Raw genomic sequence first — 21,969 nt, forward strand, 5'->3', positions numbered from 1 at the left:
AGGGGTAAGCAGTGCACCGTCAACACTGTTTACAGTGGAGATGGCATGCTGCTGACCTTGACTCGGGCCGAAGTGAGTCGGTGGGGAGAATACTTCGAAGACCTCCTAAATTCCACCTACACGCCTTCCATTGTGGAAGCAGGGCATGGAGACTCTGAGGCGGACTCTCCAATCTCTGGGGTAGAAGTCACTGAGGTAGCTAAAAAACTCCTCGGTGGCAGGGCCCCGGGGGTGAATGAGCTCCGCCTGGAGTTCTTAAAGGCTCTGGATGTTGTGGGGCTGTCATGGCTGACACGCCTATACAACATTGCGTGGACATCGGGGACGGTGCCTCTGAATTGGTAGACTGGGGGGGTGGTTCCCCTCTTTAAGAAGGGGGACCGGAAGGGGGTGTTCCAATTACAGGGGAATCACACTCCTCAGCCTCCCTGGTAAGGTCTATTCAGGGGTGCTGGAGAGGGGGGTCCGTCGGGAGATCGAACCTCGGCTTCAGGAGGAGCAGTGTGGCTTTCGTCCTGGCCGAGGAATAGTGGACCAGCTCTACACCCTCGACAGGATCCTCGAGGGGGCATGGGGGTTCGCCCAACCAGTCCACATGTGTTTTGTGGACTTCGAGAAGGCGTTCGACCGTGTCCCTCGGGAGGTTCTGTGGAGGGTGCTTCTGGAGTACGGGGTGCTGAGCCAACTGATAAGGGCGGTCCGGTCCCTGTATCACCGATGCCAGAGTTTGGTCCGCATTTCCGGCAGTAAGGCGAATTCGTTCCAGTGAGGGTTGGACTCCACCAAGGCTGCCTTTTGTCGCCGATTCTGTTCATAATTTTTATGGACAGAATTTCTAGGCGCAGCCGAGGCGTTCAGGGTGTCCGGTTTGGGGACCTCAGCATCGCGTCTCTGCTTTTTGCAGACGACGTGGTGCTGTTGGCTTCTTCAAGCCGTGATCCTCAGCTCTCACTGGAGCGGTTCGCAGCTGAAGCGGTCGGAATGAGGGTCAACACCTCCAAATTCGAGTCCATGGTCCTCGGTCGGAAAAGGATGGAATGCCCTCTCCGGATTGGGGATGAGATCCTGCCCCAAGTGGAGGACTTCAAGTATCCTGGGGTCTTGTTCACGAGTGAGGGGAGCATGGAGAGCGAGATCGACAGGCGGATCGATGTAGCATCGGCAGTAATGCGGACTCTGTACCGGTCCGTCGTGGTAAAGAGAGAGCTGAGCCAAAAGGCAAAGCTCTCAATTTACCGGTCAATTTACGCTCCCACCCTCACCTATGGTCACGAGCTATGGGTCGTGACCAAAAGAACGAGATCCCGGATACAAGCGGCCGAAATGAGTTTCCTCCGCAGGGTGTCCGGGCTCTCCTTTAGAGATAAAGTGAGAAGCTTGGTCATCCGGGAGATGGTTGGAGTAGAGCCGCTGCTCCTCCACATTGAGAGGAGCCAGATGAGGTGGCTCGGGCATCTCATCAGGATGCCTCCTGGACGCCTACCTGGGGAGGTGTTCTGAGCATGTCCCACTGGTTGGAGATCCCGTGGATGACCCAGGACGCGCTGGAGAGACTATGTCTCTCAGTTGGCCTGGGAACGTCTTGAGATCCCCCTGGATGAGCTGGATGAAGTGGCTGGGGAGAGGGAAGTCTGAGAGTCCCTCCTAAAGCTGCTGCCCCCGCTACCCGACTCTGGATAAGCGGAAGAAGATGGATGGATGGATGGATGGAAATGGAAAACATTATATATGATCATATTTCAAAAATGTAATGTCTGAACCAGCTGTAAGTTGTATAAATAATGTACAGAAGTTGTTTGGATTTGTGTATAACAAGCATATTGATCCGGACATGTGAATTGGTTATTTCTGTAACCTGATATAGACGTCTATTTTAGGTTATTTTATAGACATCTAAATTACGTCTATATGTCGACCTGAAATAGACGTCTATATTAGGTCATTTTAGGTTATTTCATAGACGTCTAAATTACACCTATATATAGACCTAAAATAGACGTCTATATTAGGTTATTTTAGGTTATTTTATAGACGTCTAAATTAAGTCTATATATAGACCTGAAATAGACATCTATATTAGGTCTATTTGTCGACCTAATTTAGACATCTATATTAGGTCTACAAATAGACTTAATTTAGACGTCTATTTTAGGTCTACACATAGACCTAAAATAGACAAAATTAAATGCATCAAATATGAAATATTAAACCCAAAAACAATCTGAAATTTGAATTGAATTGAATTGGATTGGATTGAATTCATTCGTTTCAAACAGGCAAACCACACATAACCAATCAAATGAAAACAAATACACTCAAAAGCACAAGCAGGGTGAAAGTCATTCAAACTATGACTCTGTACAACCAACAGATTCAAACAGAAAAAAATTCACTGCACAAAATAGGCAGAGCCTACCTTTTTGAAAAGGAATGGGAAGTTGTATAAATGTATAAATTTAATATTCAATATTAATATTGTACAGAAGTTATGATGCTCTGAATGATACAACCATTGATTCGTGTTAATTGTAGTTATTTTGGTAACCTGATATTAGGGCTATGGAATAGCCTAAAATAGACGTCAAAATTAAATCCATCAAATATGATCAGATTTCAAAATATAAAACTCTGAACCAGCTGTAAGTTGTATAAGTAATGTACAGAATTTTAAACAATCATTATTCATTTTAACCATATGTCTACTTGTCGATTGTCTGACCATGTCGGGGATTGAATTAAATTATATAGTGTACGCCCATAAAATAGCTCATCAAGTGGGTCAGAGTAAATTAATTATTATAATATTTAATAATTATAATAATGATTAAATAATTATTAATAATTATTTCATAATTATTAATTAATTATTTAATAATTTTGTCATCTATTTTAGCTAAAATAGATGACAAAATTTAATCCATCAAATATGATCATATTAAACCCAAAACAAACATGTTTTAAACAACCGTTGATCCTGTCAGGGTCCAGGGAGGTGTTCTTTTCAGGTCCACAGGTGGCAGCCGTTAGCAAAGTGGCGGAGGACTCAGGTGTGACTTATCAGGCTTGTTAGGGTAAGGCTTTTAAGGAGCGTGCTGCCAGCGGCTCGTCGCCTGAGTGTCTGCCTATGTGATCTCCCCCACGGTTTTGCCTCTAGCTCCTTGATCTCACTCTCGCCATTGAATTCTCTGACCAAATATTGTGTGTTCCACACTCTTAGATTTCCTCCACGGACCATCGCCAAGATCCACCCCGTTCTGGCCGAACTCCTCACGCTCCGTCATTGCTGCTCCCGCACCGTGCTCCTAGCTCAGCTCCTCCCGCTCACCCTCCACCCTATCACCTCCGTTAAAGACTCCTTACTCATTCTGGACTTCAGAGTTGGTTTTCTGCATGTGGGTCAGAACAATCGCTACAACGATGGCAGAACACTCAGGCCAATTAGACCCAGCAGAGCCACTCTGACGAGGCCTCGCAGACCAGCAACATCAACTCCAGTCCCATGAGTCCACTCTCCAAGCCCTCCTGGAGCAGCAGCAACGAACCAACCTTCATCTGGAACAAGTGACCAGCTTGCTTCAAGATACCCAGGTCAGAGAAACCCCCTCACTGCCAGCTAGCGCCACGAGCACCTCAGTCTCGCAGCAGAGTCTGCTCTTCGGTGAGGTTCGTTCCCCTCATCCGGAGAAATTCTCCGGAGAGGGTAGTAGTTGCAGAGGTTTCTCCTGCAATGTTCTTTAGTTTTTAATCACTCTCCCCAGTCTTTTTCCCACGACGGAGCAAAGATCTCATTTATTTTGGGACTCCTCACGGGCAAGGCGCTAAGATGGGCGGAAGCCCAATTTATTGACTACAGGTATTTTGGCTGTTCTTACGAAGAATTTTTGAGAGAATTTAAGCAGACCTTCTCGACCGAGACCAATCAGACTGGTGTGTCTCGCCGGTTATGGGGGCTGTTAGAGTTGTGCACACTCCAACTTATTTTGCAAGAACCAAACAGGAGACAAGTCCTTTTAAGCACCTGCAGGTGGAGAGTCCATTCGTCGCTGTGCGTACAGCGATGATCGAATGGAGGTCTGACTCAGGCCTCTTGCAGGAGCATTTTTATTGAGAGAAACAGAGTGGGGGTCTGAGTAGACAAATGGGCCGAAGCCCCTGGCCTGCTGATCAAAGCACAGTCTTTCATGTTGTGTGAACAAAACAACTTTGATCGCTTCCTCTGCAGCTAGTCAACAGTTCAAAAGATCTTAGCACTTTGTTCTACTACTTTTGTTAAGACAGGACAAGCGAGTTTAATTATTACAGGTTACATTCTAACATAAGCATAGGATCAAGCTAATCCATCAACCCTAAAATATCCCTCCTGATTATCATATGATTATGTCAAACCCTGATCAATCAAACACAATTAAGAAAATACAATGACAGCAATATGGTTCAAGATGGCGGCGCGTGCACACGCAGCAGCCACTCTGTCCCGTTCGGTGTTTTGTGAGTGTTTACTGAGTGTTTGTCCGGCAGTTTTGTGTGTGTTCGTCTCGTGTGATACGTCGTGCTACTAGTGCGGCGGGCATGTTCTGCTCAACATCGGCGGAAGTGGGTTTTATGGCGTTCTGGACTTTGGTGCGGAGAGATTAAGGCGGAGACGTCAAGCCAGGCTTGCGGCCAACCCAGCTCGCCCAGCCGTGCCTTCCATTCTCCTGGCGTACGTTCGTTCGCGGGACGACAAGATGGGTTGCGTTCGCCTGATAGGATCCATGAACCGGACAGTGCGTGCCTGCTGTGTGCTCGTGTTCACAGTGGCCTGGTTGACTGTCATCTTTCCAGACTCTGCTGTGCATCGGGAGCAGCTAGCTTGCTATCACTCTTATTGTTCATCTTGTTTTATTTTTTCCGTGTTTACTTGTATGTGCGTTGTGAACTCTGTCTTGTCACCCTGGGATAGTGAGAAACGTAATTCGATCTTTGTGTGTCTTGACATGCGGAGGAATTGACAAAGGAGACTTTGACTTTGACTTTGAATTGCCAGTGAAGATGAGTTTTTTGTTCCTCAATGGTACTAGAGTCTAAATTTATTGTGCGAGTTAAAAACCTGCGACCAGTTAATTGCAGGAAAAGCCTCACACGGTCCCTCTGCCTTAGGCGACCAGAATGTTATCAATAAAAAAAATAATAATAAAAAGAAAAACACAGAAAACAATACATCATTGTACCCATCACTTGCAAGGCATTTTCGATGGTCAAATCATCAAGTTTCCGTAAAATAATGCTGAGCTAAACAGCATCTGTGCAATCCACGTTTCGCAGCACATTATAGTCATCAGCCAACACTCTCTGTAGCTTGCAGTGGCTGAGATGAATCTAGCTGGGCCGTTGAGAAATTTTCACTGCTGTCGGTCTAGATAGCAACACTTGGAATGGTCCCTCCCACCGTGGACTCGCCCAGTTCTTTCTTTTGATGACTTTGATGTAGACCCAGTCTCCTGGCTTGATGGGGTTGTCGACCTGTGAGGACGAAAGATCAGGCGGCAGTAAATTTGCATTTGACACCTCTGCCAGTCTAAGCGTCCTTATCATGTAATCTGCTAAGGACTGTTCTTCATCTGCCTTTTGCAACTCTGCAGGGAACACAGGTAGTCTATATGGTCTCCCGTGGATGATTTCAAAGGGTGTTAGCCCTCCTGAAGTGATCCTCCATATAGAGCTTCACTAAATCAAGGCACTCTGGCCACGATCTGCCTGTTGTTTCCATGCAGTTTTTCAACCTATTTTTGACAGTATAGTTTGATCTTTCAACAAGGCCTGCGCTGGAAGGATGATAACTGCAGTGTTTTTTTTAACCTTGTCCCAAGATGTACAGCCATGTTCTGTACAACTTGGTTCACAAAGTGTGGACCATTGTCACTGTAAATGGTTTGGGGGATGCCATGAGTCGGTATGATGGTTTTGCAAATGGCTTTTGCCACTGTTAAGGCATCTGCGTGTTTAGATGGAACTATTTCCACCCATTTGGAAAATGCATCAATCATCACAAGGCAGTATTTGTGAGGTCCACTGTGTGTGAGTTCAATAAAATCCATATGCATGATTTGAAAAGGGTAAGAGGGTTTTGGAAATGAGCCTCTCTTAGGTCTCATGTTTCCTTGTGGATTATGTTTCACACAAACAGGACATGCTTTACAAAAAATGTTTAAGCATCTAAACCAAAGGTAGTGAATTGTTGATGTATGATGGACCTCATCCCCCCTGTCGACACGTGGCAAAGCCCATGTGTCGCAATCGCCACTGCCTTAAAAAGTGATTTTGGTAAAACAGGTTTGTCATTGATGCAGAGGATATTATCTGTAGCCGCTATTGCACCTTTTGTCAACCACATTCGTTTTTCCACCATTGGAGCATTGCCCTGCATATCTGTCAGAATAGATTTATCTATGAGTTGCGTGTCCTCTGAATCTATTAAAAAAAATTCACGGCCATGTTTCCCTGCTGCCGCTTCTTTAGCGATTTTATCTGCCAATCTGTTTCCATTTGAGACTTCATCTGTGCCTGTGGTGTGAGCAGCACATTTACATACAGCTAGTTTAGCAGGTAGGAGAATGGCCTGCAACAAGTCTTAACAAGGAGGCATGGGTAACAGGCTTACCAGTAGACGTTGTCATCCCCCTGCGCTCCCATTGTTTTGCAAAGTAGAACAGAGTAGAAAACGCATACTGACTGTCTGTGTATACAGTGACTTCCTTATCTTCCACCAATTGACACGCTCTTGTTAGGGCAATTAGCTCAGCAGCCTGCGCTGACCTGTTGTATGGAAGCTTCTCTGCTTCAACAATCTGGTTTGGCAATTTTACAATTGCATAACCACTTTGATTGTTCCCTATAGAATCCTTTGAACATGATCCATCCACAAACCACTTTTCCCCTTTGTCAAGTGGTGTGTCAATTAAATCTTGTCTGGGCAGCTGTAGATGTTCTGTAGCATCCAAACAGTTATGCGGGGTTCCATCTCCTGGCAACAGGATCAACGTTGCTGGGTTAAGGACCGTGCACCTCTTTATCACAATGTGTGGTTGTGACAGAAGTGTAGCAGTGTAGGATAGGTGTCTGGCTGGTGACAAAAAGTTCATCTTGCTCTGCAGTAGCAACACATCTACAGCATGTGGAACTAGCAGTTCCATTTTGTGAAAGAGGACCACATCTGCAGATTGTCTCATTGCAAGCGCTGCCGCGCATACTGCTTGGACACAGTCTGGCAAGGATAGAGCCACTGGATCCAATTTTTTTTAATAAAATGCAATCGGTCTTAGTTTGCTGCCATGACGCTGCAGCAACACAGAGGTCATAAAACAATTCCTGCAGTCTGCTGTTTGCACAAAGGTTTTATTGTAGTCTGGCAAGATAAGAGATATGGTTTCCATCAGAGCCTGTTTCAACACTACAAAAGCATCATCTGCTACTGGTGTCCACATTATTTTTTCTGTCATCGCCATGGGGACTCCATGCACAATATCTTGCAGCGGTTGCGTCTTTTCCGCATAATGTGGAATCCATGCCCTGCAGTAATTGCAGAGCCCCAAAAATGACATTTGCTTCTTTGTCTCCGGTTTCGGTGCATCTGTAATGATCTGCTTTCTTGTTTTCTGTATCTGTCTTCCAGAAGCTGACGTGTGGCCTAAATAGTTCACTTCCTGGCTGACCCATTGTAGTTTGTTCTTGTTCACTTTATTCCCTGTTTTGCAGAGATAGTGCAACAATGCTAAGGAGTCTTCCTTGCAAGCAGCAGCAGTTTCAGAGGCCACCAGGAGATCATCTACATAAAGTAGAAGTTGGCTTTTGTTTGACATCTGAAAATCAGCCAAACAGGCCATGATAGCTTGAACGAAAATAGTTGGACAATCAGCAAATCCCTGTGGCAATCTGGTGTACGTATAACTTTGTCCTTTAAAGGTAAACGCAAACCAAAACTGTGAGTCTGGGTGAATTGGCACTGAGAAAAATGCATTGCTAAGATCAATTACTGTGAAAAACTTCTTGTTAGGCTTCAAAGTGTTTAGAAGTGTGTGTGGGTCAGGCACATTAGGTGCTCTTGTCTGCACTGCCTCATTCACTGTTCGCAAATCTTGTACGCATCATTCGCCAATCAATTTTATTGGCCTTTTGAAGGAACGGAGTCGAAATACAAAAAGTCCTGCCTAGCTACAAAAACAAATATGCTCAAACCTCATTGAATAAAGTACATAAGCAGACAAGTATATTCACACATTAAATAAATAAAAGAAACATTTTAAGCATATAATTATACCTACACACCAAGTCAAAGGCAGCTTTATTGTCAATTTCTCCACATGGGAGAAACACTGCACAGAGGGAAATATTTTGCCTAACAAAGAAAAGATATGGTTGAAAGCATGATTAAACTAAGAATATGATGACGTAAGCAAGTACATGAAGTATCAAAAGAACAAACAAACAAAAACATGTCAAGTGTTGAGTACAAACTTTGCATAGTCAGGGAACATCAATAAATTGAAGCATGGAAGCACAAATCAATAAAGACATAACTAGACATTTTTGATAAGTGGTGATGACTATGATCTGATATATATTTCTGAGCACTTTGAAATAACAAATGACTTTTGATATATTGCCTAAATAGCTTAATGACCCTTAAGGAACTGTGTAATGCATGCCTGATGTTTTTTCTCTACATCATGGACACGGCCAGAGTCGTCTTGACCGTTCAGTACTTGATTGTATCTTATGTTTTGACTAATGCTAGACGCCAGTTTTTGATTACTACTGAACACTCTGCACAGAGGGAAATATTTTGCCTAACAAAGAAAAGATATGGTTGAAAGCATGATTAAACTAAGAATATGATGACGTAAGCAAGTACATGGAGTATCAAAAGAACAAACAAACAAAAACATGTCAAGTGTTGAGTACAAACTTTGCATAGTCAGGGAACATCAATAAATTGAAGCATGGAAGCATGATTAAACTAAGAATAAGCAAAGACATGAAGTATCAAAAGAACAGCAATAGATTAATGATGTCACAGCCAAAAGCTAACATAATTTCGTACAAAATGATAAAATTGAAAGAATGAGGTACGACAGTGTATGTCCAAGATTGGAGAAGAATGTTCACAGGAAGGTCACGTGGAGATAAAACCAGCAGGTGCCAGAGGGAGCCAGCCAAGGACTCGGCCAAAGATGATCGCTAAGGCCGAAAGACGGGATGGAAGACAACAGCCCCTACACACACCGAATCGCCCATAACCAGCACCCACTCCCATGGCGAACTTGCCCCACCCCAAAGACTCATTGTTAGGGTTTTCCAGGTTGTCTTTATCATAGGATTATGTTGGAATGCAACAGGTAATAAATACCTTACCTTGTCCTCCTTATCACAAGGTCATAAAACATCCCCTGACATGTTTAGACTAGAGGACAAGGGCTTTAGCCAGTTTACCCAAACCCCCACTCTGTTTCTCTTAATAAATATCCCCTCGCAGGAACGAGGGTTCAGACTTCATTCTGGAGCGAGTGAACTCTCCACCTGCAGGTGTCCAAAAAGGACTTACTTGTCTCCCGTGTGGTTCTTGCAAGTAATAAGTAAGGAGTAAGTTGGAGTGAGCAAATCTCTAACACTCATCACCCATCAAACTCGGCCCACACTGGCATGTGCAGCTGATATAAGCTAACCAAAGAACCTTGAACGTTGCCTTTTCTGAATGGAGACTTTCTGCTCTTGAAGGGCCGAGCGCTGTATTGTACTTTCCTGAAAGCAGAGCTGTCTGAACAAGAATTGTGATTGAACTCAACCAACCTGTGTAATTCTAATTTGTGCTTCAGTGTCTTGGGATTTTCGTAAATCTGAAGAAATCAAACGAGCACGCAGTGAGTAAATTGGATAACAGGTGATTGGCAGTGGCTTTTGCCGTGAGGCGCAGATAACGTGCTCCCTAAATTGTGGACAAAATCCAACAAATGGTGACCATCCGACGTGATTTCTTCAGAAGGGAAAGTGCATGCTCCACAAAGGATTCTTCCTTCTCAAAGTCAAAGTCAAAGTCAGCTTTATTGTCAATTTCTCCACATGCCAAAGACACACAAAGAAACCGAAATTTCGTTCCCCCCTATCCCACGGTGACAAGACATGGCTCACAACAGACAAACAGTAAACAAGTATAACAAAAGCGTGCTGATTAAATAATGAATAAATAACACAACAATAAATAAATAAATAATTAATTAAGAGGAGCGTAAAAACGCGTACAGCAGACATTCCCGAAAATAGCGCAACAGTGCCGCACGCTACGCAGAAGGGGGTAGCGAGTTCAGGGCCCTAACAGCCTGGAGAAAGAAGCTGTTGGCGAGTCTGGTGGTGCGGGAGCGCAGGCTCCTGTACCTCTTCCCAGAGGGCAGAAGGTCAAACAAGGAGTGAGCCGGGTGACTCACATCTCTGGCAATCGAGGTTGCCTTGCGGGCGAGATGGGAGGTGTAAATGTCCTTCAGGGAGGGAAGCGAAGCACCAATAATCTTACCAGCCGTATTCACTATGCGCTGCAGGGCCTTCAAGTTCTGTTCAGTGCAGTTACCACCCCAGACAGCGATGCAACTGGTGAGGACGCTCTCAATGGTGCCACGGTAGAATGTAGACAGGACTGCCTGAGGAGCACATGCACGCCTGAGCTTCCGCAGGAAATACAGGCGGCGCTGAGCTTTCTTTGCCAGTGACGAGGTGTTCGCGGACCAGGAGAGGTCCTCACTAATGTGCACCCCCAGGAACTTGGTGCAGCTCACCCTCTCCACCACAGCACCGTCGATGATCAGCGGCAGGTGTGTTGTGTGACCCTTCCGGAAGTCCACAATGATTTCCTTGGTCTTACTGACGTTCAGCAGGAGGTTGTTGTCCCTGCACCACGTGGTCAGAAGGTCAACTTCCGACCTGTACCGAGTCTCGTCGCCCTTCGTGATGAGACCCACCAGAGTCGTGTCGTCAGCAAACTTCACTATGCGGTTGTCGCTGTAGGTCGCAGTGCAACTCCGCTCTTGCTCGACAATATTGCAGTCCGATCGGCACAAAAGGTAAGGGGGAACCTTTTTTTCTCTCCCAGTGCAGCAATATTGTGGAGTGAAAGCGGAATACAAAAATTAATAATTTCAGCTCTGTGTTCAGGAATGGTGGTTGTATAGAAATGTGTGTTTGTGTGGAACTTGGTAAAAGTGATTTGTGGAAAAAATAAAAAATACAAAAACAGGTGAAGGCGTCGCTGATATAGCAGGACGGATGCCGAGCGACTCTAATAGTGTGACCTTAGAACATTATAGGGCTGTCTAAGGCAAGGGACATTTGGGATGTCCGAGTCGTGGTGAATTAAGAGAAAGGTAGTGAGGACTTTGTCTGATCAGCAAAGGGCGCTCACACCGCTGGAACTTGTGGGATGCCAGTGACTAGCATATGGGCACCTGAGTGGCCTCAATAGTAGACACTTAGGAACTTATATTGTTGCCCAAGGTCGGGGTCGATTGGATCGGCCAGGCCACCAATACGAGTCGGGGACTCATGAAAAAAAAAAGGGTGAAGGCATCGCTGATATAGCAGGACGGATGCCTGGCGACCTCAATAGTGCGACCTTAGAGACTTATATTGTTGTCTAGGGCGAAGGGTAACTGGGTTAACCAGGTCGCTACATAATTGTTGAAGTGTGTCTATGATGATATTGTGCTTGGCTGTCAGATGGGACAGCGGCGCAGCTGAAGAAGCGAGTCATTAGTTGTGGTGCTGTTCATGGGATGGAAGTGATGATTTGTGGTTCATGAAGAACAATAAGTTGATTTGTATAAAATTATTGATTTTATTTTTATTTTGCATGAGAGTTGGAGTCAGAAAAATGGCTTAACAAGAATTTGATAAAGAATGTGTATATATAATTAGCATGAAGGTTATATCCCATTGTGTGGTGGGGTTAAACTGTAACCATTTTTGTTTTCAAAAGGGTGCGGCTCTAAAGTTTGGGCCAAACGGTCAGGTGGGCACAAATGCATATTTTGGACAGAGGTGGGGGGTTACATTGTGCGACGTGGTGGTGGCGAGGCTCTCCGCACTTCAGTTGCCCCCCCCACCCTTGTTATCAGCTGGGAAGATTGTCATGTCTATGTTGTGGGCCCGTGTGTTTGTTTATGTGTATGTTTGTCTTTGTGTATCAGTTCGTTCTAAAAGATGGAATTGCGTTAAATTGGTGCACGGAAATGGTGTGCTAGACAATGGTTTATCAGATTTGCATTTATTATGGCAACAGATCCAATATCTGTGTCATTCCATAGACACTTGTAGTAAAGGACGCGTGCGAATCGTGAATTTAACAAAAGGGTCTTTATCTATAAAAAATACAAATACAAAAATTACGATAAATCAGTTTTACAATTCCCTTTTCTTTCTTTCCAAAAAATACACAGTATATACTATGTACACGATCTACACGGTCAAAAACTGTTTTTCTCCGTGTCTACGTAATCCAACTGTCTAAACGATCCCTAAATGGTTTGTTCTAATGCAATACAGCCTGACAGGAAGTAAACTTTTCAAAATAAAGCAAAATTTCACAATAAAAATGCCTAAACAAATGTCAATCGTCTTAACTCAATTTTACAAAATAAAAAACAAACCACAATACAATTAACTTAAACATTTCCTACTTATGGCTCTAACAGCATTGTTAAATGTAAAAATTAGAAATTATAGAATAATCTGAGGGTTGTGGGCAGAAACTCGTCCAACGAGGAGAGTGCCCAGCCCTCATAAAAATGTGAGAGTAAGAGAGAACATACATTGTAGAATTGGATAAAATTAAATTATGATTGCAGATTTTAAATTTAGGAGGAATTATTGATTGGTTATGACATAAGACTATACAAGGACACATGTAAGGATAAGTCAAAGATTTGAATCACTTAGAGTTAAAAACAACAAATAAAATGACATTGCAAGGGGGCACTTTTTATCAAAAGAACACCAAGTAAAGTATTAAGTAGTGGGCATTCGTGATTGGGATTAAATTAAGGATAAAATTAGGTCAATGATTAGAATTCAATGGTGCTCTACACAAAAAGGCTAAAATTTTAATGAGGAAATATTTGGAGTACTGTGTGGGTCCACATATGTCATGGTCCTATTTGGTTTTGATTGTGGGTTGGGTTTATTTTGTTTATTGTTAAGGTGTTCTTTGTTATTCTCTTGTCCCCTGCATTGTAAATGTCTTCTTTATGCAGATAGGTTAACAGGCTAGGAATTTAGTGAGGAGATAATTGATCAATTGATGGGGGGTTAATAATTGTCCAAATTCTAGTCACATGTTTTGAGGGACCACAGCAACAAAATTATATTTAATTTGCAGGCCATTATTTAGTATGTGATGATAGTGTCTAGCTAAGTAACACATTTTATCGAAAATGTGAGAGTGAAGGTTTGATTTGTAATCTGGCATTTGGGTGCCACTTTTAAGAGTCTGTGCAGAAGCATAGATTGTTTTTGTTTGTTTTTAAAAATATATTTAACAGTTTATCTCGGTGCAGTAAGGATATAGCAATTTTGAAAGACTTAAAATTAAAAGCAAAATTACATTTTAATTCTGACACATGCCAGCTAACATGAGGATGGGAAATAAATAAATGAATAAATACTAGCTCAAATGTGGCATGTGTTTTAAATTGGGCGATAAGACATTCACTTTTAAGGACTATCATTTCGCGCTCCTGACAACAATAACTTATGAGACGGTAAACCAAGGAGGAGTGTCATAGTTGGAACACAGGCGCTGTATGACCTATAGATTGAACAATAACATTCACCACATATACAACCATGTTGGTAGATTGTTAAATTACATTACAGTTTATTACAAAGGATTTCGGAACTTTATTTGATGATAAACAGTGGAATGAGGATTTTAGCTGTGTTAATGGGTAGGGTGGATGGATTACTCAAAAAAAAAAAAAAAGCATTTGATAAGGGCGGCTTGATAGTAAGATGATGAGTGTGCGCAACTGATAGGATACAAAATGTTAATAGGAAGATTTGGGGTGTAAGGAACAAATACTACACAGGAAGACTGATAACACGAAGATAGTTTTGTGAAATTTGTGTCCCAGTGTGTTCTGCCCTAGCGCGTGGCACAAGTCCTGAACTGAGTCCTTGTACTCTACTGGCTGCCTCAAAATCAAAAGAGGACTGTCCCTGGTCATGAGACACCTTTGACCTTTGGGAGAACATCAGGAACTATTATCATGCTTGAAGGGGGCAAGCACAGCTCTTCACAGGACAAGAACCATACAGTTGGTGGAATACACACAGTTGCAGATCAAAAAGAAAATGGACTGAAAGAACAAAGACAAGATGGACGCATTTGAGAATGGCGGACGACCCAGCCCTGAGTCATCATCATGAGAATCTAAGATGAGAGGCTGCTAAAGACTTGCACGAGGCACATGAAGTCAAACTGGACACATTGCTAAAGATTGCTGAAGCATTACAAAGTTGGTGGAGTATGGGACAAAAGGGATGGAAGTGTGTTTGGGTGCTGGGGCAGACATAACTGAGGAGTTTTGATAAAAGAGGGAATAATAAGGCTGCTTATTGTCACTGAAATGGGCATAAAAATGTACATCGATATGGACAGTGAAGATGCACTAATAATAAGTCATACGACAGCGTGTTCAGAAACTTTGCAAAGTGGACATTGATCGATAGAAATTAAATCATTTGAATCATACTTATATACCGTAATTTTCTGACTATAGGCCGCGACTTTTTTCCAATATTTTGGACCCTGCGGCTTATAGTCAGGTGCGGCTTATATAAGATTTTTTTCGTGATTTTTGTGAGGACTTGATCACTTTTACTCTTAACACTATTATATACAGTAAAAACTACAAAACAAACTGACAAATAACTCGTTTTCAAATCAGACGAGTAAAAACTGGTCAAATATTTTAAAAAAAGATATTATTAAAAGTGAAGACAATTTGCAATTCTAGTAATGACACACGAATTTGATGCACAATTTGTCTTCGCGGGCCACATAGAATGATGTGGCGGGCCGTATATGGCCCCCGGGCCTTGAGTTTGACACCTGTGCTCTAAACCCTTTCTCTTACTCTGCCATGTCACTCAGAGATTACACAAAGCAGTGGCGCTGTTTGGACCATCTGCATTGTATTAAAACCCAATCAATCAGCATTTAAATTCAATTCTTCTGACATTTTTCTCACCAAAAACAAGTTGTAATGAATGTGAACTTTTAATGCATTTTATTCAGAAGGTTACTTTGAACCTTAAACGGCGGCGCGGCGTACTTATGGATTTTTACGTCTTCCGGACTCCAGGGGACGCTCTAGCAGGAAGCAAGAGCGAGACAGGCGAAGAAGAGATAATGCGCCGAAGAAGACGTGCTAGTTTGTGTTTACATTTCGCGCATCACGCAGAACGCGATCAAGATGGACATTACTGAAAGGAAGCCTTTATACACAAACCGTCATCATGGGGGACGAAAGAAATGCATATGATGCCGCTTTTAAGCCAAAGGCAGTCGATGTTGATGACATCTTGTGTCTACTCTGGAGCGTACTTATGGATTTTTACGGCCTCCGGTCTCCAGGGGGCGCTCTAACAGGAAGCAAGAGCGAGACAGACAAAGAAGAGATAATGCGCCGAAGAAGACGTGCTCGTTTGTGTTTTGATCGTCTCGCGCATCACGCACACACCCGCACTCACACAAAGACAGGAAGCTTTTATACACAAACCGTCATTATGGGGGACAAAAGAAATGCATAGGATGCCGCTTTTAAGCTATACGTGTCGCTCGCTAGTTTAATGTAATTTAGCGCTTCGTGCATGAATAAGATTAGCATGAACAGACCCTCTTCACCCTCGAAGAAATGCATAAAAGCGACGACGAAAGAGAGACAGAAAGTGTGAGGCGAAGGATATCTAACGCTATTCCAATCGGACACTCAGGAGGAAGACTTCGATGGTTTCAGTGCACCGGAGGAAGATGAAGACGGCTCTTTTTTTACTTTTACTGGTATGTTTTTTTAACCAGCCCTGTTAGTGCTGTGCTACCGTGTTGCTGCTGTGTTACTGCCGCGTCTCAGTGACTTTGCTGTGTTACTTCCGTGTTGCTGCGGTATTACTGCCGCGTCACAGGCAGTGTTTGGAAAGAAATGTTAAGGTATGTTATTAAAGCTTTAAAAAAAACTTTGTGTCCAGTCTTTCTTTGCTAATAACTCGCGTGCACACTTCCGCGTTGCTGTGGTACTACTGCTGCGTCACAGGCAATGTTTAGAAAGACATGATCAGGTATGTTATTAGAACGTTAAAAAGGCTTTCTATGTACTGTCTTTCTTTGTAAAAAACTCGTGTGCACGTGCGGCTTATAGTCGGGTGCAGCTTATGTAAGAAAAAAAACTGAAATATCCCTGAATTTTAGCTGGTGCGGTTTATAATCCGGTGCGGTTTATAGTCCGGCAATTACGGTATGTAACATAGCATTTCGAAGACATAATGAATCTAATTGAAATAATGAAATTTTATAATTGGACCGGTGAAAATTTGGATTCAGGCAACAGAAGGCTGAATTGCTAAACTTAATTACACATCAACTACGACTGATTTATAGGATGCTTATGTGAGCTTGAAGGGGTGAGGGGCCATAAGAAATTTGGAATTCTGGATAGTCAGCAAAATAGTAATACAGGGCACTTGTCATGCGGTCACGTTTATTTTTCCGGTTTTCTGTCTCGTCGGTGTCGTAACTTTACTTCCTGTTTTATTTTTGTCATCCCTTCCGTTTCAGTTCGTGTTTCCTTCCTCTGTGTTCGGTTGTCTTGCATTCCCCGATCCCGATTGTGGCACCTGCGTGATTGGCGCTAATTGTCAGCACCTGCGCCCCAGCCCTTTTGTGTGTATTTAGTCCGTGTCTTCCCCTTGTCTTGTGCCAGTGTGTCTTGCCTCGTCCCGACCACCAGCGATTCTTTGACGTCCGAGCTCCCAGTAAGATTCCTCCTTTTGTCTCGCCACAGAGCGACGCTTTTGTTAGTGCCTTGATCCCCATAGCCTTTTTGTCTCGCCACAGAGCGACGCTTTTTGTTAGTGTCTTGATCCCCATAGCCTTTTTGTCTCGCCCGAGTGCGACGTTTTTGTTTGAACTTTTTGCCACGTGTTTCCCTCGCAAGAGGCGTCTTGAGTTGTACTTTTGATCAGTGTGTGTGCTGGAATAAATCAGAGAAAAGAACGACTCTGCACCCGAGTCCTCCGCCTTGTTCCCTGCCTGACAGCACTACTTAATTAAAAAAGAATACAGTAGGGCTTTAAATAACCAATACATTGACATGACCCTTGCGACAATTGATTTAAATGGCAATTTATGATAGGCACTTGGGGTTAGGATTAACAATCCATCCATCCATCCATTACTGGTGCGGTTTGTCCTTACGAGGGCTACGGATGATTAACAATAATAACTAGAATTATTAATTTCTGTAGAAATTGCGTGTGAAGGCGAAGAGGCTGAATAAAAATTCGGGGAAAGCTGCAAGATTATGTTTAAATTTGGAACGTGTTGAATTGGTCAGAAAATTGATAAAAATATCGAAAGAATTTTGTAAAATTGGGCGTGAATTCTAAAGTTGAAACTTTGAAATTTTCCACAAGTGGGAAGTTTTGGAATAGGTAGGCATAAGATGAACAGTTAAAAAATTGAAATGAGTTGAGTCAGTGTGGGAAAAAAAGAAGAAAAAAGAAAAACTAGAAGAAATTAGAAGGGAAAAAATGAAATTTTGCAAAATTTTACCGCAATGTTGGAAGTGAAGATGTGAAATTTGAATTTGAATCTAGGAGGTTAAAAGTGTAATGGAGTAAATCAGATGAATTATGTGGAAGTAGTTAAGATAAAAATAAAATAAAAGGAAGAAGAATGCAGAAGAAGTTGAATAATAATAAAGTCAAGGCAATTCAAATTTATTTATATAGCCCACAAGCAAGTCTCAAAGGGCTTCAAATGTACAAAAATTGCCAATTTAAAATACAAGAAAAATAAGTGTGAGGGCCACAATGATGATCATGACAGCAAAAATATTTCTAATTGGTTTTGATAGGTACAAAGGGGGAACGTGGAAAAAGGTTTTCAAAATTTGTGATATAGCGTGACTCAATTATCAAGAGTATGTATTTCTTTTTAATTCTAAGAATTGGCATCAACAAAAATGAGAACGATAATCCAAGGTGATAGTGTAAGTGGCAGGAGGAAGCTTTGAATATGTCAGGTCTAAACACCATCAGACATTAATCTACACGCTGGAAACAAAGAGGAGAAGACAACCAGTATTCCTTTTGCTCGCAAGGAGAATTACGTAGAAGGCCCAGTTACAGTCCTCCACCAATTCTGAGCTCCTCTTCCGCTATCTCCTCTTTTTATTTTGGGTTGCCCTGGTTACAAGAGGCGTTGCTACACTAAAGGGAGGGGAGATTGTGGCTGTAGCAACGCTGATTAACTTGCTAACAAATATTGTATGGTGCGAGGCCGCATGGCCTTGGCCGATTCGTGACCCCAGGAATGCAGAGTCTGTTCTTAGGTGGTTGGCAGCCTCGTTCTCGGCTGCGATCTCCAAACGATGCCGTGTCCCTGTAAAACAATGCTCTAGACTTTCTTGCTACGTTTCACACAATAATAATGATGAGTAAATCATCAGATACCTCTCGTGCATACACTCCAACAAACGTTAAGTAGATGTGAGATCACTTGCATGAAGTCTGTTAGAGATTTGCTCACTCCAACTTATCTTGCAAGAACCACACGGGAGACAAGTAAGTCCTTTTTGACACCTGCAGGTGGAGAGTCCATTCGTCGCTGTGCGTGCAGCGATGTTCGAACAGAGCTCTGGACTCTCCTTCCTGCAAGAAGATATTTATTAAGAGAAACAGAGTGGGGGTTGAGAGTTGACAGGTTTGGTGAACCCCCGGCCTCTGGTAAGATCAGAGCAGGGGGTGTTTTATGATGTTGTGGGAAACAGAACAACTTTGATTGCTTCCTCTGCAGCTGGTCAATCAAGCAGAGAATGCAGCCACTTTATTTTACTGCGTTGTGAGAGCAAGACAAGATTGGTTAATCATTATAGTCTACATTCCAACATAATCCTATGATAAAGATACTCTGTAAAACCCTAACAGTCTACTTAACCAAACATTGAGTAAATATGGGATAACTTAAAAACTGTCCCAGTCAACAACAATTCATAAATAGAAAATACTACAAGGTATAATAGAGAAAGAACTTCTCTTTAGCTAAACAAAGAACAAAGGTGTTCTGTTCATAACTCGTGAGGGCCTCTCACAGATAAGACAAGGAAGGGAATATAAGAACTCCCTAAAGCCTGGCAGATACCGTATTTGCCGGTGTATAAGTCGACTCGGTGTATAAGTCGACCCCCTAAAATTCGACGGAAATTTACGATTTTAGATATATCCTTTATATAAGTCGAGCTCAATTGTTGCATTATATTAAACTTCAAAATTCAATCAGAAATATGCGAAATTTATTGACGAAATGTGTTCAAATTCGCGAGTTTGTAGCGAGCGATCTATACGCCATTTTAAATATTATTTACTTTATGACCCTGTGATATTACGCGCCGAGAGAGACTAACAACAATGAACACTCTTAGAAACTGGTTTATTTTTAGTTAAGAAACAACAAATTATAATTATAAAGTGATTGCCGGTACATAGAGTTCAAAATTCGTCTTCATCGTCGCTATTTCCGAAAAGCTCGTTCCATTCGTTTTTGTTTAGTTTGTCGTCATAAAGGGCATCTTGGTCTTCTCTATCCTCAGTTTCCTCCTCCTCTTCCCAGATAAGGTCGTCTTCTGTCCCATCGAGAGCGTTGGAAATGCAGCATTTCTTGAAGGAGCGTTCCACAGTAGACAGCGACACATCATCCCACGACTGTTTAATCCATCCTGTTATTGTTTCTAACGATGGTGCTTTCATGACTCCCTCTTTAGTAAACTGCTTCTCGCCTTCTACCATCCAATTACTCCAATTTCCTCTCAATCTGTCTTTGAACGGCTTGTTCAAAAAAACATCAAGTGGCTGCACAACACTTGTTAGTCCACCAGGAATAACGGCGACATCAGTGTTGTTGCATTTAAGTTTTCTTTTGACGGAGTCCACTGTATGGGCTTTGAAAGAATCCCATACGAGAAGACTTTTCTTCTTTAACATTTCTCCAGGTCGACAGTTCCATACTTTTTCTATCCAGATCTTGATTCCCTCCTCATCCATCCATCCTTTTGGATGATTGTGAATTACTACACCAGAAGGGAACTGTCCTTTCGGTCGAGTTTTTCTCTTAAAAACGACCATCGGCTTCAGCTTGGTACCGTCAGCTAAGCAGGAAAGAACCACAGTGAATCTAGACTTTTCGTGGCCTGTTGTTCTCACGAGAACAGTTTTTTCACCTTTAGCAGATACAGTTTTTGATGTAGGCATATCAAACCATACCGGTGTTTCGTCCATATTTCCAATTTGCGATAAGTCATATTGTTCTTTTTTTCTCATCTTGATTACAAAGGATTGAAAGAGAGTTATCTTTTCCTCCAAATCTTCAGGCAGTTTCTGAGAAAGTTTAGTTCTTTGTCGTAGCACAAGGTCATTTCTCTTTAAAAATCGTGAACACCAACTTATAGTTCCTTTGAAATCGGCAATCTTGTTTTGTTTAGCAGAAGCCAAAGCTCGCAGACGAATCATATTTCTTGTGACGATGAACCCACACTTTCGTTGCTCCTCGACCCAGCATACAAGTTCTTGTTCAAGTGCTGGCCACTGGCAGCGTTTTCCTCTATTAGCACATTTGTTTCTTAGCATCGCTGCTAGCTGTGTTGCATTGCGTTTCCAGTCTCGTACCAGTTTCTCATTTACGCCAAACTTTCTTGAGGCAGCACAGTTGTTAGTTTCTTCGGCAAAGTTTACAACTTGCAGTTTGAACTTCGCAGAGTATTTCATTTGTTTAGACATGGTGATCGAATGTCTACGTTTCGGTAGTTATTGACGTTGCGTAACGCGCGGACGTTGTCGGAGTTTAGGCGATGATGCGCCCATTCGCTCAATACCCAGTACTTTCCCCTAGCAGTCATCGTCACTGCCTGGCTTTCGATGTTAGTTTCTTCGGCAAAGTTTACAACTTGCAGTTTGAATTTCGCAGAGTATTTCATTCGTTTAGACATGGCAATTGAATGTTTACGTACCGGTAGTTATTGTCGTTGCTTGACGCGCGATGACTCGCACATTCGCTCAATACCCAGTACTTCCCCCTAGCAGTCATCGTTGCTGCCTGGCTTTCGATGTTAGTTTCTTCGTTAACGTTAAGATGATTGCGGAAGTATTATGTTTTTTCCCTCTAAAATGGTGCCGTTTGGGTTTGAAGTACATAGTCGCTTCGAAGGAGGAAATGGTATGATTTAAGATACGTGATTGATCAATGAGAAGGCTATCCCTTGTACCAGGGGTGTCAAACTCATTTGTTCACGGGCCGCAGTGTAGTCATAGCTTCTTTCGGAGGACCGGTAATAATACTATAATAATAATACTACTTGTTTACTTGTTTGTCTGTTGTGGGCCATGTCTTGTCACCGTGGGATAGGGGGGAACGAAATTTCGGTTTCTTTGTGTCTTTGGCATGTGGAGAAATTGACAATAAAGCTGACTTTGACTTTGACTTGATAAATGTGTGAGCACCTCATTATATAGAGTAAAAGCTACAAAACAAACTGACAAGTAACTCGCTTTCAAATCAGACAAATAAAAACTGGTCTAATATTTAAAAATAAAATAAAATATTATTAAAAGTGAAGACAATTTGCAATTCGAGTAACGACACATGAATATGAAGCACAATTTGTCTTCGCGGGCCGCATA

The 21,969-nt window shown here is 42.5% G+C and overlaps 1 long non-coding RNA gene across 1 annotated transcript; it reads right to left on the minus strand.

Moving 5' to 3' along the window:
• Positions 1-17,864: 17,864 nt before the first annotated feature.
• LOC148390309 (uncharacterized) lies at positions 17,865-21,597 on the minus strand. The gene is made up of 3 exons (XR_015861500.1): positions 21,300-21,597; positions 18,751-18,948; positions 17,865-18,679 (listed from the first exon to the last, which is right to left on the minus strand). It is a non-coding gene; the product is annotated as an uncharacterized LOC148390309 (long non-coding RNA).
• Between the last annotated feature and the right edge of the window lie 372 nt (positions 21,598-21,969).

This window comes from Syngnathus floridae, chromosome 11 (assembly GCF_059516105.1).
Source record: "Syngnathus floridae isolate MCC-2025c chromosome 11, RoL_Sflo_1.0, whole genome shotgun sequence".
NCBI classification, from domain to species: Eukaryota; Metazoa; Chordata; class Actinopteri; order Syngnathiformes; family Syngnathidae; genus Syngnathus; species Syngnathus floridae.